The 17,522-nt window shown below is 39.3% G+C and overlaps 1 protein-coding gene across 2 annotated transcripts in view; it reads left to right on the top strand.

Moving 5' to 3' along the window:
• The window catches only part of LOC124171411 (pyrokinin-1 receptor-like), a 210,267-nt gene that overhangs the window by 119,395 nt on the left and 73,350 nt on the right, over nucleotides 1-17,522 (top strand). The window lies entirely within an intron of this gene.

Here is a 17,522-nt window from a genome sequence, read left to right as displayed (position 1 = left end):
AAGAGAAGGAAGAAGTTTGGATGGGAGGAGCAATCCACGTCATCAAAATCAGCAGTCAATATTTTGCGGATATAAGACCTAAAACGATGTCACGAATTACTCGTAATTTACCCCTCTTTATCCTAACGCAAATACCGGCGCGAGCATAGTTTCGTTCTTCATATGTTATAGCCACAAACTATGCTCGACCCAAGCGGGAAGATTCGGGTGGTTTGTAAAAAAACGAATCAATCTTGTAAGGGCACAATTTAACAAGTTTGCGAGATAGTAGGCTAGTCGTATGTAAAATGAAAATGGGACATACCAATTATATTCATAGTTCTTAGAAGTAAGTTACAAAGAAATGGGATCTTTCAGGAAGAATGGAGGCACTTTATTCATTTCAACACTTCAATTTATATTTCTGCTACTTACCTTTCTAGGTAAACTACTGGAAAAGCTAAGTCATATGAAACAGTCAATGTAATATGATAATTTTTATTCATGCAGAGTCAATGCTATGTGTTATTTCTCTAATGCACATGTGACAGCTTTATCTACATAGTAATACTTGAGACGTAAATAATACTGCAAACGTTAATATAATCCGTATCTCAATTCATAAACGGTACCAAATCAGAGATTCCAATTAATAATTAATTGAAGTACATCCGTGATTTTTAAACGTCGATTATTTTTTATCGAAGTTTTATCATTAACATTTGCCAAGAAAATTCTCCAATATATCAAAACCGTTAAACTCCTTTCGATTTTTTAATCATTATAGATCAACTATTAACTAGTTACATTCAAATCGCCGGCGCTTTATAACCGGTGTTTTCACTTCCATTCACATTTAAGCAGAAATTAGTTTGCATCCAAGGTTACGACCATTCTCTACGATATAGTAAATATAATGACTGCAGCATCTCCCAGCGAGCATTAGCATAATGGGTTAAGTACGTGATCACACATCAAAAAGCAATACTTCACTTATGACCATAACTTTACCATAATGCTTCCTCATAATATTACCTACTGGTGAAGCGAAGTACTCACCATTAAACAGCCTCAATTTTATGTTATCGCTGTTTTTATTGTTACTTCGAAGACACTGCTGACGACGCTTTCTCACACACAGATGTGTCGAAGGATTCCATTGGCTCTTAAGATTACCCATTGATACCGACCTCCAAATACGTTGTCGTGAAAGGCGATTCGCATCTTGGCGTGTGACGTCACATCACGAACGTGATACGCGCGATGACGGTGGCTTACATGATCGCTCGATGCAGCAGAACGTGATAGGAGAACGTGATAGTCATCTATCGCCCTCGTCGTTGTTACATTTATGTTATCGAGGTGCAGGTGACGCGAAAAGTCAAATAATTTTAATGTGATTCGCAGGGCGACAATGAGTCAGATTTTAACAACGGACGACGATTTTCTTTGAATTCATTTTTGATGATAAAATGTAAGTGATAATATTTACATCATTCCTCAAGATACCCTTCTTCTTAGAAAATTTATTTCACTTAGCTCGTCAAATACACTAAATCCAAAACTTCAGGAAATGTGATATCGTCTTTTTTTATTTTAAAAAACTCGCCGACTATACCGATGGCCGCATGTAACACTCCCGTCAATTTCGTGTCGTTACTTCTATCACGGCTTTCAACTACACTTTATACATATGTTACCTTAAAATTACTCTGTTCTAAGTTCTCCAAACAAAAATAATTAATACCAATCACTATGTCTCATATATCGAGATTTTCTAAAAATTGTTTAAATAATATCTGCTAAACGTAATCAGATTTAGGAAATAAATAATTAACGGCATTTTATTGCTATTTTGGGTAAAATAATAACGTCATTAACTTTCACCAGCTTTTCTAAATTAGGGGCCACTGTGCTAGCCTCCACGGGGCTACAGCGGAAACTGAACGTTGTTTTACACAACTGGTCACTCCACTTTCAGGAAATTATGAAGCACTACGATGTTGCATCTTGGATAATCCGAACATAATATGAGTCTTGGCTTCCGGGCGTTCCTCCGCGTTTAGATGTCCATAAGTGACGACAGTTTCTCCAGCCATCCTGCTGGCGTCTTCAGGTCAGAAGCTTCTGCTTCAGCTTCTGACCTGACCAATACTCATATGAAGAAACGCCGCGGTAACCTCAGATCAAACTTGAATCCGAACATAACTCTGGTGACACAATACATAACATTTTTTTCTTTTCATTTTCCAAACGTTTGAAATTACATAAATTGGAAAATAAGTCAACTATCCTTTAAACAGCCGTGTAGCTTTGATGTCTTTATTCCGGGTATAAAATATAACTACTAATATGCAACATAAAATGTGAAAAACAGAATATACTTAAAGTGATTGTTGACCTGGCAAAAATTTCCAGTAAATTTTGAACACTGCCAAGGAATCAATAACTTCCTACAGCACTCTACGTTTTTATATGAAAAGGAGAAAAAGTAAAAAAAATCGCCGTATTTCTTATTAGATACCTACTGTTGAATAACATGGATGAAATGAAACATAATGAAATAGAAGCCGCAAAACTTCGTCATTTAACATAGCAATGTGTACACAATTTACATGAAAAATGCCTATTCGTAAAACGAGCTGGCACGAAATTTTCGATTGTGATTAATTGATATGCATGTTCTTCACATTCGAATGATATCATCGCTTATTTACATTGGAATGTGATGCGGGTTGTCACCGCATACACTTCTACTCTAGAATCCAGATTCCACCCAATTGAAATTCCACCGTTTCCCACGCCTAGCATCTCAATCAAACACTTTCCCTTCGAAGTCTATTATTATACTAATGATTAGCAAGAAATGCGTTATGCGACCATGTCATCACGAAACACTCCAGATAAAAATGCTTTTCTTTAATTACGTTCCCCACAACCTCCAATATTGATCGACTTCTACCATAAAATGCTATATTCGCTAACGACAAAAATGAAATCCCTGCCCACAAACCATATTTCACGTCACAGTTGGCCATGTTCATTTACTTTTGTTTTCGTATTGCATTCCCAATTTATTCAATTTAACTTGAATTGTATATTTATTAAACATAATTAACGGTCACGATTAAGGAAGAAAAATCAAGTGCAAAGGCTACATATTGGGAATAATTAATAATCAGAAATAAGGATACTTAAACGCGATGCATTTGAACCCGACAGAAGTTTTAACTTAAATAGAACTACGCCCATCCGTTCATCGCCATTTTTGCGCACACTACAAGACTACTTCGGGACAAAGATGCTGCTACGTACTCAAATCTTAAGTAACTAACTTCGTTAGCGTGACGAAGAGTGAGGCAGGTCAAAGGAAATGGATCCAGGGGACAGAATTCAACGTGCGGTGAGTCTTTGATAGCGACTTCGGTAACGAAACTTTTGGCGTTGCCCTTAACCCAAACAGGAGCCGGTGTGTGGCCTCCCTGGGCCATTATTCACGTCGCCGTTGCTCTCTCAGCCAATTAGCGCGCGCTCTCACTCCGCGCAGCGGCGAAACCCCTTCCGGGACACTTAACTACGTCGGGGACCGAGGAGATATTTCTCAGGGAGAAAAACGTGCCAACAAAGTGGCACCTTCCCTAGGAAGTGGAGAAGGAAACCACAAACATTAGAAACTTTGGTCATAAGTTCCATCAAGTCATTTGCCGTCGATATTTCTCACCCATCATGTGCTTTTTATACCTTATTACCCTTCGGGTGTATTCTTCTATTCTACTCGACAACCGCAGTGATGGTGAATTGGAGATCCTGAGGATTCTATAATTGTTACTTCATCTATACTGATGTATTTACAAGTACCCGAAGGCTGGTTTGGATACGTGAGGGCAGAGGTCATCGCCGACAGTGAAAAGGTCGACTTTATATTGGTAATAAGTCCCATACAGTAAGTCTTCGTCGATATTTCTTTACCACTAATAATTGTTATATCCTTTGTAGCCTGCAAAACCATCCTTCCATAAAAACGAGGTTACATGAATGTTCGTAGAAGATTCTACGAATTCTATCTCTTTTCCTTTCATAAGACTGAGGGTATCTTGAAGAGAGATGCATGAACTTCTCACTCAGTACTATCACACAAAGGCTGGTTTGGTTAGGCGTCGTTAGAGATCACCTCAGACTACGAAACTGTGAGTCGCGTAGCACTGAGCAAACCTTTCGCGAGACGTAGAGGCTTTCATGGCCATCTCAACTATGAAGTTTTTCATTCAGGGACATAAAAAAGCTTCACCGAGATTTGAACCCACGATCCTTTGGTTTGTATTCCAGCTACCCCTCCGCAAAGCGACCGCGCGGCCACACGCAAACCAAACACTGTCATCCTTTCGACTGAATGTTGAAGGGAATTTTCTGCTTGGCGCCTGACGCTGAGAAACAAGATAACAAAGGCAATTAATCCCTCAGGGAAAGGCTAATTGAAGGCCAGCTTAAGTCGGTAGGACAAGGAAAAATGTCTCCGTAAAAGAGCAAAAGAGGATCAGCGGGGATTAACGACGGCTAAACTATTTACTGTCTTTAATTGAAAATGGAAATATTATGAGTAAAGATGAAAATTTCATTCTGATAGAAGAAATAAGAGTGAATTGCAGCAATTAGTGATCGATGGCATTGCCGCAAATCATGCAAGGAAGGACACATAATTCCAGCTAAAATTTGCGCTAATTGCCATGAAAAAAATTTCGAGTTTGGCAATAGCGAATGAATCTAAGTCCTAAAACTGAAAAAAAAACACTTCTCCAAAGGTATGCGAAAATTTTATATCCAAATCCAATGAACACAGTGTAAGAAACGGTCGAATGTTAATGTTACACGTCTGTTCAAAGCACAAACCAGCTTTATTTACAGCATCTTCCTTCGGGAAAGGTTACACCTTTAGTCAAAGAAAATTTTCTGCACATAAATGCACATCACTACATTCGAGAAAACCTTCTGCCGCAGGCAAGATTTTCTATTTCAAAGTAATTAGTGAAAAATATAGGTCATCTCGTATCAAATTAGACTCTGGGCAAATTATAATTATCTAAAGTTCGCCGTATAAGGTGCTCGGGGGTAACTGGGGCATAGTTTTTCAACTTGATAATACATTATAATTTGCAAACATTTCTTTCGAACATTCTTGGAAAGAAAACACCAGTGAATGGCAGGGAAAAAAACACGCAATGATCAACAATTGGACTAGTATACCATGTGTAACATAACTTTCTTGGGCAACTGGTTATATCTTATTACTTTCAAATGATCAGGAAAAAATACTGGCTTACGCAACTTTTTTATAAATATACACTTTCCGTTTGTTGCATTAGGACATTTGCTGAGGCCTTACAGAAAATAGGCAATAAAAACGAGCAATTATCACAAGAAAGATCTTATATTTTAGTATGATAATTTTCATTTCAAATCAAATACAAGAAATTCTTTTGTATAAAAAGAAAATTCTTATGAAATAGGTAATTTATCTCATTTAACTTATATGAACCGTTTAGAACCATGTGCTAACAACTTTTTATAACGATAACACAAATAAATGAAGTTGATTTCGGTGTTTAAGGGCGTGTAAGTCTTCTGTAAATCCAAAATTGTTATCATAACGAGCAGAGCTTGCTGGTTTGACTGGGGCAGGTTCCTTACATTGTCTCTTTCCCATGTAAATTACTCTGGGCCCTTAAGGCCCTAAAGTACCCTTCTCTGTTTAAACTTCATAGTTTGATAATGTCTTTTGGTAAAATAAACTATGTAGCTTCCTTTATCTATTACTGTTAATGTAGTAGTAATGTAATTAATACGACATATGTTTGCGGTGTCCCAACACAATCCGCATTTCTGAATCACACATGAGAATTTTGCCTAAAAGTAACGAGAAACTGAATATCACACGCGGAGCATGGGCAGGCCAGCTACATTTTAAGTTCATTAATAATTGACCCAATGCATTACACGCCATTCTAAGTATATGGAAGCTATACGTAGTCTAAGAGGTGGAACCCAATATAAAACTCTATGCATTTTGAAAACAATATGCGAATACACAGACAATTTACCGCAAATTCTAAATATCTTTGGCGAGAAATCACCAACAACGCATGTAATCCAATCAATTTACAGGAGTTTACTCACGATTGCTTCATTCTAATCCGAGGTTGAAGAGAAATATGAAAAATTAAGATGTTATTCTTCCTTTAACACGATAAAGAAGTGTGAATCACTTACCTATTGATTAATTACATAGTGGTTTAAAAAGAGAGTGTGAAGTTGGGTCAATGCTCATTTTTAGTTGTGTCATATTAGAATTAATGTGTTTAATGGATTGTTTTAAATTGTTTATTGGGACAATGTTAAATTCTTAGTTGTATGAGATTAGAATTTGTGTATTATTTTTACCATGGATATCTATTTGTTTCTGTTTCTTTGTATTATGTACTTCCTGATTCTATGTTACCACCCGACATTATGGTCGACTTGTAACAATTTATGTAATAATAATAATAATAGTAAAAAAATAAGAGATTGCTTCAAAAATTCGATGTTTTCAGGAAAATTGGTTTCCAGCAGTTTTTCGATTACTTTTGAAAGGGACCGATAAATTTAGTGTGTATTCAAATTGGCTAATAATAATAAAACAAACAGAGACCATTCTATATAAACGGTAATTTTTGTAACTCATCAACAATCATATTAGCATGAATAATACATTTTAGCAGTTAGGTAGTTAATTTAAATATTTGACATCTATTTTATCATTGGCTACAAAAAGGAGCAAATAGGAAATTCTTAGAACCACAGGATATGTCTTAATTTGTCCATCTATGGTATTGCAATCCTAACATTGGTATATTGCATTTTCTCCCCATCCCATGCTCCTACCTCCCCGAGCAGGTTCCGGAGTCTTCCCCATATCCTTCTTCATCTATCCCAAGTGCCTGTCCCTCCGTCTTCCTCTGGACACGTTTCAATCAATTTTTCCTTCCATTACGTTTCCCATACAACTTTTATGCCTCATCACGTTGCTAGGATACTGTGTTCATCTTTTGCGTAAAGTAGAGCGGACCGGAAAAATCAATTTTTTCTTGGAAACCTGGCATATTAAAAAGAAATTGTGGAAGTGATAAAAAATAAATGGAAAAACTTGAGACCTGTAAGTGAATTCTTCACCCTCGCTCATCGGCCATTAAGGGTGAGGGTCAGAACTGGACGATTTAAATATTTCATGGTCATTTTCTATATGTTTCGCCGATTTACCGTCCTGCAGGGCAACAATTTCGTGCATATTGACGTATCTGCCACCGCGAAGACGCAAAATGTCAATTTGGAGTGCGCATGCGCGAAGAAAATGTTCCAACACCCGAGCAGCAAGGTGGGGGGGGGGTAAGATGAGGCCGCTCGCGTCCCCGCCTTGCTCGCTTCTTCCCCCTCCCACACCTCAAGTGCAGCAAAATTCATCCTTCATATGTTCCGGGGGGGGCGCTCCTCGTTGATTATACAAATCTGTAGAAGATGAAAATGAAAGCGTCGTGAGGGGACCCCTCCCCCTTTTGGGGTCTCTCCGATGTAACCAATTTTAGAGAAGTGATGAAATATTCTTTCTACGGTCGAGATACATCGAGATTCGAGAAAACAAGCGAGAAGCCTACAGTCAACAAAGCAGGAACTCGAGTGACAAGAAAGGTGTGAGAACTTTAAAGACGCGCTTCTCTTCCAATGATGTTGGAGGGAGCTGCGATTAAATTGATATTGCGGTACCAAAGGTAGTATTACAAATTGTGAAAAAATGCGAATAGCCTTAAGAAAGGGGTTACATTGACAAATATTGATGCAGCTTTAAATGAATCCTGGAAATGATGCGATATTAGTGCGCGTACGAGGTGTGTTCGAAAAGTATCCGACCTGCGTTTCTATCTCTACGTTGGTGCTCTTTATGTCATCCGGGCCGTGGCATCCTTCGAAGTAGTCCTCATTTTATTGAACCACATGCTCCCAGTGGTGCTTCAATATATTGAAGCAGTCCTCGAACGCAGACTTTGGAGTGACCCTTAGCTCGCGCGTCGCTTTACTCTGAAGCGTCTACATGTCATCAAACCACTTTCCATTGAGCATCATTTTCAATTTTGGGAGCATCCAAAAGTTGCAGGAAGTCTTTTTGAGGCACCACGGAGGATGGCAAAGCTGTAATATCTTGTGTTTTCCCAAAAATTGCTGAATAAGGTGCGATGAATGCGCTGGCGCGTTACTGTAGTCACCGTTTGACCAGAAACGCGGTCGTTTTCTTCTAATGCAACCTTTACTGAACTTCAAAATTAATGTTTTCTGCTGGTCATCTGACCTTCTGGAGCAAATTCATAGGGCACAACACCTACCAAATGAAAAAAATAATCAGCATTGACTTGACATGGCTCCCTCGGCCATGTCAAGGTCGGTCAGAACGATGGTCGCTGTCAACAGATTTGCGGACATCTGCACCACTATTTTACCTGTATTACGGCCATACTTTCGTCCCCAAAAGCCATCTATATCATTTCAATCGTCTCCGTACAACTCTTCCCGAGATTGAAGCAAAACTTGATGCAAATTCGTTGATCTGTTATTTCTGCCATTTTCAACAATAAGCAAATGTGACGAACAGAAAAAGCACGTTGGATATAAACACACGCTGCACGCGATTCATGGCGTTTGACTGATAGCTACAGCATTCAGGAAGGTGCTGAGGGACTGCTAGTTACGCTCATACCCCTCATAGGCAGATCGAGCGCTCTTGGGCAAAGATGCGTACGCAGGTTGGTTACTTTTCGGACAAGCCTCGGAAGTGCAAGATCGGCAATAAATTCCTCTCTAATAAAGAAGCATTTGTGAGAGATCAATGGAAAAAACGAAATATGATGGCCTCTGGATTGGGTACTGCTGAACCTCGACGATTGAGGAAAAAGTACGAAGGGAATCGTCGGAGGGCATTGAGTCAACATCATTATTTCTTGCAGGAGAAAAAGTGAGTTTCAAGGATTTTTGTCATCAACATCTGAAGAATATTCAACAGGCGAAGAATCGGCCTATTAGGATCTCTTCGCTGAACATCAAATGACTATAAGGGACGATAATAAGCGTAGAGATTCAGGGGGGACTATGCGTCTGTCACCGCCAACGGTGGTATAAGTATGTGCACGACCCGGCGTGTCATCTTGAGTGGCAGCAATGATCGCCAGCGCAGCTCAAGTTGACGCAAAATTCATTACACTGGAGGACACTTCGGAGGTAATGGACCGTAATTATTTACGCAGGCATAAAAACATAAGATATTCTGTGAAACAATAAGAGATTACCAAAGAATGAAAGAGACCATCAAAGGCCTGAGAAATGAGAGAAATATTTATCTTAGAAATGTTAACGGCTGCGTCTTTTCACCGCATCGAACTGAAGAAACAGGGCGAAGAATCGGCAGAGAAAAACGAGTCGGACACACCTCGTTAAATGCAATAATGGTCATTAAGGCCTCCCTAATAAAGAGGCATTTGTGAGAGGCCAACGAACGAAACGAAAGATGGTGAAGAAATGCGAGAAATATCTATATTAGAAATTGTTACGGCTATTGTCTTTTCGCCGTGTCGAACTGAAGAAGCAGGAGTCTGATTCTGGTTCTTTCTCGCTATAGCTAGCGCGATTTGTCAAAAAGATTGGCGAACGCCGTTTGCATTCGTATTCTCATTTGCATTCGCTAACTATTTCGCCAGAAATGCTTAGCTTCGCCCCTCTGGTGACGAAAAATTTATTCTCGTTCTGTCTGGTGAGCACATAGCAAACGTCGCCAAGAGCGAATTCCGCTATCGATGGCAATGACATCGTTCTTGTGGTTCAGCAAAAGAATTGACGAGAGAGAGACTCCTTAATTAATATCACTTTACATCATTATTATTATGTTGTATTTTTCATCCCTGTGAGTTTAATTGTTATAAATATGTTTCGCATACAACCTGTGTGTACTTGTACTCGTCTTTTCATTCTTCGTAACTAAATAAATGGGATTAAAAGTGTGTTTGCATTAGAATAAACTGCGAAACTTTTGTTTGATAAGCGTTGTTTTATCGTGGGAATGCTGTTGTTCTGAGCATATTAATGTGTTTAATTACTTGATGAAACTTTTTGTTTCGATTCTTATGCTCGTGATCGTTTCATCGGAAGCTATAAGAAAGAGACTGACGGCAGTTTTGCCATGTAAGAGCATTTTGTCCAGTACTTGACGCAGTGGTGTAGCAAATAGCGGGGCTCTCTGTTAATCTTAACGTTGTAAGGTCGACTCCTCCCATAGTCACATCTTCTCTCTCCACACAAGGAAAAGTCTCGCGTACTATGTTTTTCATATTCACCATTCATTCATATTCGCTTGAAGTTATCATAATATTTTCTATTACAGGAAAAATCTCCCATCAGTTGTTCATCTCTGGCATTCGGAAGGGAATCCAGGTGGTGTAATGACCGATTGGTTGCCTTAGTACGTATGTTCGTGTGAAACGATATCCAGCCAATACTACGCCAGCATTACTCTCTTAGCCGAATACAAATATCGTTATGATGGAAAAGCATAGAAGCAGAAATTCATAAGCAACTAAATGTGCGGCGTGTTCATAATTGTATCAACCAGTGTGAGACAAATGCTGTCGCTCTACATAAGTTCCCCGAAACCCCTAATTTGATAAAGAAGTGGGAGCACGTCTCGAAAATGGGCAAGAGTTAGCTAGCTAACTTAAGAAAAATATAATGGGTATTCCTGAAATACATGAAGGGCATCACAACTTCAATGCATTTTTAAGGCCTATTTAAAAGATTTTCGCGTACGTATGGGAGTGCCAGAGGAGAGAATGCAGACAGAAGGAAGTTTGATCAAATTTGTAATAACTATCAATGAATTTTCAGCTATCCGATAAGCCAGAAAAGCTAGGATTGAGGAAATAAATAGAAACATGACAACTGAGAATAATGTGAAGTGGCCGGGAACAAGTTATAAATTTTTAGTCAAACATTAATCGCAAGATAGTCCAGAATATGGAGTCAAAAGGAGAACAGGAAAAACAAGGCAATGAGAGGTTGTCAATTATTGAGTGAATGAGGGCTTCTGAAGGGGAGATGATACAGTTTGGATCATTATAATGTAACGGTTCAAACCGCGAGAGCCGCCCGCTCGCCTCCCGTTCGATATCTCCCCGTACATGTGATTGTTAACTCTCCACTCCCCCAAAATAGAAAATTGCCCCTACGGAAACTTACCGTATCCGGGCTTAAAATCAAGTTCCCCAATCGTTCGTGCCTGCACGCACACTCACTTACAACAGGATTTAAGGAAATCGTGGCAATAGCAAAACAAATAACTTCAATGACATCCCTTTTACAATTGATTTTTAATAACTGAACTACCATAGGTTCCAAAATTTACACTGACACTAAAGTATTCCCCAAACACACAATAAATCCCCGTTCCAAAATCCATCGGCGTCACCTCCAACATGAAATATGCACCTTCGGCTTCTCCTTCAAAATTATAATAGCACTTTCTCAATGATTATAAAAAGAAATGATGTTTCCAACAACAAAATATACCCACCACGCTCTTTGGCGAATGAGCAACGTAAAAAATAGTGACATCAAACTTACACAAAAAAAACTTTCCGTGCAAAGCAAGTATAAATTAGGCGTTAGTCTGGTCGCGTGGCCACCCGTCTTGAAGTCGGGCTCAATGATCCGCCAAGTGACACAAACATTCAGATATTATGCTCAAACTTCACCACGTGCCGCACTTAAGTCTTGCAGGGCCGTGACTAAGACCAGCTAACAGTAAATTCACTAGGGCCTTATTGTGGGGAGCACACTTGGGACTTTCAAAGGGGGGAACAATCTGGACACAAAAGGATCTATTCGGGCTTTGGTAATTTCCAAGCTTACTTCCTTTATCCGATGTTCTCGCCACCCCTGAAGAGCTGTCCTCGTATCTGCCTCCTCCACGTGCCGTAACTTGGCTGCTGCTGCTTGTCACTGAACACCACTATTTGACTTATCTCGTGTCAGACCGTAGGAGAGAGAGCACTAGACTTCTCGTCTCTCCCTTTTATCACTTCAGTACTACCCACAATCACCTCTGGTGCACCACAACGCCCTCTTTTTCCCCGGCCGAAAGGCGGGTTTTCAAACGCATTCCGGGAGAGAACCACTGCGTCGCCTCTCCCGGAAATTCACTCTCACACAAATTCACACGACTTCCTGTACATTAAAAAAATATTCTACAATGAAAAAACAATATAAACCCTTTACATAAATCCAGGACAGAACTCCGTGAAAAAATGCTAAAATTGTGAGTGTGCGCGCAGACGTAACCCCCCCAGCCGCGATGTTATAAAATGATGCGTCGGGCCGGCTCCGGTCCTTACCGCTACAATAAACAGCGTTCAAACAGAAAATATTAGCTTATTGCGGACGGATGACTTATGCGAGGATATGCCTATAACATTGTTTGGTGATTTTAATGATTATCCTCTGTAATAGATGGTTAATAAAATCGTTAAACATTACAAAAAAAAATGAAAAAGAAGCGGAAATTTTCTTCCGAAAAGCGTTTTCCTCGTGTGACTTGCCATTAACATCGCTCGTTTGTAGGTACAAGCACTTTAAAAGAACCAAATACTCCGGAGGTTCAACTCGTAGTAGCATTCGAAACCCAGCATGCATACTTTGCTGAAGTACCATGAATCTGTATGTTTAATATAGGTTAAGTAATAGAACTCGTTTATTAAGTTATAAATTTTAGTCAAACATTAACAGCAAGATAGTCCAGTATATAGAGTCAAAAGGAGAACAGGAAAAACAAGACAATGAGACGTTGTCAATTATTGAGTGAATGAGGGTTTCTGAAGGGGAGATGATACAGGCTGGGTCATTATAAACAGCGTTCAATCAGAAGATATTAGCTTATTGCGGACGGATGACTTATGCGAGGATATGCCTATAGCATTGTTTGGTTATTTTAATAATTATCCTCTGTAATAGATGGTTAATAAAATCGTTAAACATTATAAAAGAAAACGGAAAAAGAAGCAAAAATTTTCTTCCGAAAAGCGTTTTCCTCGTGTGGGTTGCCATTACTATCACTCGTTTGTAGGTACAAGCACTTTAAAAGAACCAAATACTCCACAGGTTCAACTACCAAAACTTCCAACATGTGATTACAACGTTCCACTTAATGGCCCTCAACGCAGGGCCTCTTGAAGTCTTTAGTGAACTCCAAAATGACGGATATGGAGAAAATTACTTCATTAATTATTCACAACTGTGAAATACATCAGTATTCGCTTCACAAATTTGCTGAAGACACACCCGTTTCGTTCACCGCCAGGCTGAGCACCAGTGAACAAACAAGCAGGTCATCTCTATCTCATTTCTCAAATTGGCCACCAGATGTCAGCTACTTTGATTCCTCTTGCCAATAAAGACTCACTACATTTTAGTATTTGGCTTTAAATTCATTTTCGGCAGAGCTCTAGGCAGCATAGTACGTGTAAAACGCTGTTATGCAGCCTTCGGTGCTCATCCAAAATAAGCAAATTATGTTAATACGAGAATATATTTGACTGCATTCGTTACCTAATCTTCCATAATATCTTATCTTTCCCTTACATAAGTTATTTAGCTTACGATAAGCTGCTTATCATTTTCTTCCGTAAGAAATCCATAAGAAACGGATAATTTTCTTATTTTGTGCCATCTGCGTTAGGTTAAAATTGAAAATACTAACCCAAAAGTTTCACCGCATTGACTTTTGGACTCATCGTTCACATTTACGAAAAAGATGAAAAACAAAGAGAATGGTTTTACTTTCAACCACGGAACACGACTAATGAATTAGCAATATTATGTAACAGTACTAAATGTAGCAATTTGACAGTTTCACGCAATAAACAAAACATGGCATAACATATTTTGAAAATATGATTTGAACTTACCAACGTGATCCGCGATGTTCAATTGTTTCAGACTGCGGAAGTACTGTGTTGATCGCTGAAACTATTTCATTCCCATTGACTTATGGGTAATTCGTCGTTGCTGACGTCACAGTATTTCGCCAAGAGAACGAAGTTACCCGAAATGAAGCGATTGGTGGGGCGAAAAGAACGAAAATAATCGCGGAGATATTTTTCGCTTCGATTGGAGATGCTTTGGCTAAGCGAAGACCATGGCGAAAAGGGAACGAGAATCAACGCCCAGGGCAGTTAAAAAATTATTACCAACCCCATAGTTGAGACCAAGACATTCCTTAATACTCTTTTCATCGGTTCCGAAGTGCACACATTCGCTAATAACATACACGTCTAATAATATTCCGCCCACACCAAGCGGAAGCTTATACGGCCAAGTGAAGTTTCAAGGAAACATTATCAGAATTGTTACCGATTTTTCCCACTCCCATTTACAAAACTGGCTCATTATGGAAACTGTTTCAGAATCGTCCATGATTTGGGAAAAAAAGAGACAATAGCTGCTCCGTCAGCATATTCCGATGAATATCTGATAGGCTGCAGAGGAGTATTAGTCAGGATTGAGTTCGGAAAACGAAACAATTCACAGACCTTTTTTTTCACTTTCACTTATAACAGGCCTCGCCTTCAATCGGTTACAAAATCTACTATGTAAAAATTGAATTTCTGACCGTTTCCCAATTGAGGTATATCAAAACCGAGACAGCTTGTCTTCACGCTTCACGCTATCCTAACAATTGCTTGGCGTATCCTGACTTCACATTTGCTCTTTTATTTAAGTTGTATACGTGGTTAGTCGACGGATGTAAAAAATCGTATAATCCTCAGGTAGTATGTCGAAAAATAATTCCTCGTACTTAGAAATAGATATTTCACCGCCCTCTAAAAATATTTTCCGACGGAGTGAAATTGAAAACTGCACTCATGGAAGAAAATGGACTCGATAATCCCATAGCTCAGTCCGTAAATATTGCGCAGCCCGGTTCTTAACTGCTCCATAAAACAGTATGAAGACGGCTTTTTACGAAAATATTTTACAAGAACTCTTACCATTTTTAGGAATGCTCAGCATTATTTTTATGATAAAGACTTAGAATAAGGAACAAAAATAACATTTTATACCATTACTCACCATAATAATATACATTTTTTACTCATTCTTGAATATATTGTCCCGCAAGTCTCTACTTTGATGGGAGAGACTTATTTGCAGAATAATTGTACGGCATCAATTTCACACCATTACTCTTAAGCTGATCTAACATTGCTTGGAAAGACTATTTGAAGACGTCTCCACCTCAGCTGGTTTTACGAAACATTGCAAACAAAGAATACGATATTTAACATAAAAGTAGGAGGTGACAAACTCGATCACATGGAGCAATTCAACTACTTGGACAGCATATTAGAGGAAAACATATGCAACGGTAAGGACAACGAGAATATAATTTCATTCGCAATTGAGGCGTCCATGCATTAGAAAGAGGTGATGAGAGAATCTTTACACAAGAGTTAAAAGATAAGAATAGCGGAGAGTCAAATCCGGGGTGCAGGGTTTTACGATGCGGAAACATGGACACTTAAAAAGAAGGACGAAGAAATACTGGAGCCGTTCGAGATGTGGGTGTGGAGAAGATTGAAAAAATAAGGTAGCTGTAGAATGCGGAGATTATAGGACCATTAGCCTACTATCGCACGCAGCGAAAGTGGTAATAAGGGACTCAAACAGACAAATGGAGGCGAGAGAAGACGAGTATTTGAGCGAGGATGAGACTCGAGATGCAATAGCGATAATGACGTCCTTGGCGAAGCAAAACCTAAAATATGACCAGGACGTGTACGCCTGCTCCGTGGATTTTGAAACTAGCATTGCATAGACTGTCTTGGGTAAAGTAAATGGATATTCTCAAGAAAATAGGCGTAGAATGGAGAGATGGAAGACTCATTCGTAATCTGTGTATAGCCCAGACGTCGCAAGTGAAGAAAGCGGACGGAGAATTTGGGTGTGCCGAGGAGTGAGGCAAGGCTGTATATCATTTGCCGTTGTTTTTTAATGTGTCCGCTAAGAAGATGGTAAGAGAAGCGTAGGATAGTTTGGAAGCTGGAATAAAATCGGGAGGAATGATGTTCAAATCAGTGAGGTTAGCGGATGATCAGTCGTCGATAAGCAAGCCAGCGAGGGGACGGCAGCTAATATTTGATGTGTTGAACAAGCGTTGCGAGGAGTATTGTATGATAATTAATCGCAAGACGACCAAGGTTACGCAGATTTGTAAAGCATCGCGAGCTAGGAATGTAAGACTCCAGGTAAATGTGAGAGGGGAAAAACTTAAGCAGGCAGAACAATTTAACAATTTGGGCAGCAAATTAGGGGAAAACTTAGACATCAGGAAAGACATCAGTAAATACATCAGGAAAATAATTGTGATAACAAAGGAGCCATTCATGAACAGGATGGATCTAATGAGAGGATCGTTACGTTTGACTTTAAACAAAGGATTATTGAATAGTCTGATCTGGAGTGTAGCGCTTTGCGTTGCAAAAACATGGACACTTAGGAGTTGCAAAAACATGGACACTTAGGAATGAGGCCGAGACAGGACTGGAGGCGTTCGAGATATGGGTGTGTAGACGATTGAAAAAGGTGAAGAAGATGAAGAGGAGGAAGAGCGACGAAGTGCTGGACATGGTGGGTGAGGCAGTTTCTACATGAAGCTCGGTGGAGATACTGAAAACAGTGATATAGGGAAGAATGTTCGCTAAGCAGGGACGGAAAGGGAACAGAATAGGATATTAGATATATTGAGGGGGAGCAGGGCTTATGTTTAATAAAAGAATAGGTTGGGAGGGACGAAAGGCGTGCTTAACCTGCGAAATGCTCCAAGCAAACCTAGCTTAACCGGTAAAATAATTTAAAAAATATGATAGGATTACGTAGATGACTTCGTTAATGATTCCTCGCTTCAAAGACAAGAATTAAAAATATATCGAAGTTACCTGCTAGCAATTAATGCTTCACTGCCGGTAAATCAAAGCAGTTAAAAAACGAATGGCAACAGGAGGGACAAATTTAGGATCGTTATTAAGCACTAATAACCTTAAGATAATACGTCACCAAAATGTAAACTATTCCTTAGTCAATGAATTTTTTTAGTATAGATGGGACTCAATGTGAAAATTGCAGGCATTTCTGGCGCATTCATTTCAAAAAGACTTGTTGTGTACCACCCAGAGAGCAGTGATGCTGAGAGCCACATTTTCAAGGACATAATGCGTCATTGTACTCACTTTTTAGGCGATGGCAGGCTAAGCTCGCCTCACAGCAAGCATAGAATATCTGCCCATTGAAGAACCCGAGAAATTATTCATTATAATTTCCGCGTATTTCTCACAAACCCAGTCGTAGTACAAGTTAATGGCAATCAAAGAAAGTAACCTGTATATACTCCATTATAACTTTAACAGAAACTTGAAACTACACGC

Source organism: Ischnura elegans, chromosome X, assembly GCF_921293095.1.
Source record: "Ischnura elegans chromosome X, ioIscEleg1.1, whole genome shotgun sequence".
NCBI classification, from domain to species: domain Eukaryota; kingdom Metazoa; phylum Arthropoda; class Insecta; order Odonata; family Coenagrionidae; genus Ischnura; species Ischnura elegans.
The sequence above is the reverse complement of the archived record's forward strand: the minus strand, read 5'-3'. Positions and strand labels throughout refer to the sequence as shown.